A 2,995-nucleotide genomic window follows, 5' to 3' on the forward strand; every position below is an offset into this window, starting at 1 on the left:
CAGAGTTTTGCTGTTGTTGCCCAGGCTGGAGTGCAATGGTGTAATCTTGGCTCACTGCAACCTCTGCCTCCCAGGTTCAAGCAGTTCTCCTGCCTCAGCCTCCTGAGTTGCTGGGATTACAGACCTGTGCCACCATGCCTGGCTAATTTTTGTATTTTTAGTAGAGACAGGGGTTTCACCATGTTGGCCAGGCTGGTCTCGAACTCCTGACCTTGTGATCTGCCTGCCTTAGGCTTCCAAAGTGCTGGGATTACAGGAGTGATCCACTGAGCCCAGCCCATTTGTATATGTGATATATATATATATATATATATATATATATATATGTTTTATACACATAATATTTATAGTGCCCACCCCTGCTTCTCTCCATATACTAGTATAAATTGTGTGTTTGAAGGATATATTACCTATGAATTTCATTTCTCAATAGTAAAGGAGGTGAACTCAAAATAATTGCTTTAAAAAAAGAATGTAAATCAGAACTACTGGCCAAATATAGGAAGGAGCAGGGCTGAGCACTACAGAGCACTGGCCTCCAAGTACCTTTAGGAGATGCAGGCAACCCATCAAGTGGGAGGAAGAGGATGACAAAACTTCTATTTAAGTTTTTATATTAGAAAGTGAGAATTAAATTTTTTATATTTAATATAAGAATGACACTGGCATTCTGATTTAACTTTATGTCAATCTCTCTTCTCAGTGAATTCAAGAGATATTCTGAGAAAAGAATGGGCATCCCACAATGTAGAGAAGTGGATAGTGACATCTTCATTTATTTGCTCCCAATGCACTGCGACATTGTGGTTTATGTCAATTGTATTTAAGGATTGTATTTGTTACTTTTAGTGGAGTGAATCCTCCCTCCCCACCAGAACAGACAAGTGCAAAGAAACAGCAACTGGAAAATAACAGAATCATGAAAGCATGATTGAAGAACAAAAAATGAGGGAGCTGATACTTCCACTTCTGTTAAGAGTTCTTTGTCAGCCACATTACTGGGTAAAATATGATATCATCATCGTCATAATGGTGGTATTATATTCCGCAAGAAATATTCCACAAGAAATCAGCGGACAAAATTTGGAGTTCTCAAAAAGATAATTTAAAATAAAGATTTGGGTCTACATTCTTTATGCTAAATACATGTTGTACATTAAGCTGTCTGACAGTGTGTGTATATATATATATATATATGTGTATATATATATACACACACTATCATATATATTTGTGTATGTATATATATGATACATAGTATATACTATATATCATATGATATATATACACATATATATGATATATAGTATATATACGTATATATATGATATATACATATAAATATGATATATAGTATATATGTATGTATGATATATATGTATATATATCATATATATATAGATATATAGTATCATATACTACATACATATATGATATATACATATATATACATACACATACATTTTAATATAATTTAAAATAAATATGTACATCTTGGGGGTGCATACACAAATGTTTTTACTCTAATAAAAAATATCTAGCAATCACTGCTATAGAGGAAGGAGTTCTAGGCTTGAAATCCGAAATCCCACATACAAGACCTAGCTCTGCCACCTGCTATCCATGAGACCTTGGGGAAATCATTACATATTTCTGAACCCTGCATATGTCCCAGGGTTGTTCTGAAGATGATTTCTACATATAGATGTAAGTGTATTGAGAATTGCAAAGATCTATACACACACAATGTTAAAGTGTTCTTCCACATACTTTAGTATGTCCTTACCACATAACATAGTATCCTGCACATGGAGATAATTGTATATATAATTCTAAATGGTATTTATGAACATTAGAGTCTTATTATTGTTTAAATGGCCTTTACAATAATTAGAACAGAGTGGAAATTCCAGTGTGGTTATTTCATTTTTCCCCTCTTAACGTAGTTTTGACAAATAAATATTGTAAAACATGGTGTTCCTGCCAAGATGTGATATCTAGGTCTTTGTCCCCATTGTTGCAGAAAGTAGTCAGCTCTACTGACAGGGCAGACAAGAAAACAGTGAAATAACAGAAAGTTTAATTTGAATGTGTATGTAGATTACCTGTAGGCATTTTGGAAGGCATAGGTTGCTGGAGATCATCTTAATTGTACAAGGAGGACTACTGCATTTTCAACCTCCCATAGCAACCTGGGCTTACTTCTGTGAAGTGCATTCTACCGTGTCTGTGTAGTTGTAGGTCTGTTTCTACTTCTGAGTTCTTTGAAGGCAGGGATTGTGTTTCCTCCACTATTTTTAATCCCTGTTGCCTGGCACAGAGCCTGATACAGCTGAATGAATGATTGACCAATACATATTTTAGTGCATACTCTGAACCAAGGTCTATAATAGGCATTGGGTTGATTTATATCAATTCCAGTTATTTTTAAAAGGCAAATAGGTGGGTTTGGGGAGATGTTAGTGAAAGGGAATGGGTGATGGGCAGTAGCAAGAGTGTTATGCATTCTTTTTCCAAAGAGAAAGTGGAAGATGGACTTTTGATTGGAGAAAAATCTTGACAGGGAGATCACCATGGAGCTAAGAAAGGTGAGGATACACCTAAGTGAGGGGAGACATTGCTGTGAGTTTCTATATTTATTTTGGCTTGCCATCAAGTAGCAATTACATACCAACTCCTTTTATCTCTTCCCACCATAAGCAACCCAGTTGTCCAAACATTACTCATTCACATTCCCAAATCAACTACCAAAACACCATTACAGGAGAATCAGAGGAATTTTAAAGGTTGTGTGTTATGACATCTCCATCTTTTCTTTCTAATAACAGGCTGTACAAATATAAACATGTGTGATTGCAGGCAGGCTATGGTTCAGCTTTAATTAATCCCTTAGTTCTGTAGATTAATAATATGGTTCATAAAATATGTTCATTAAAAAATCCATTATAAGGAAATTATTTACCTGTGCTTTTTTTTTTTTTTTTTTTTTTTTTTT

This window comes from Cebus imitator, unplaced genomic scaffold, assembly GCF_001604975.1.
Source record: "Cebus imitator isolate Cc_AM_T3 unplaced genomic scaffold, Cebus_imitator-1.0 Scaffold228, whole genome shotgun sequence".
NCBI classification, from domain to species: domain Eukaryota; kingdom Metazoa; phylum Chordata; class Mammalia; order Primates; family Cebidae; genus Cebus; species Cebus imitator.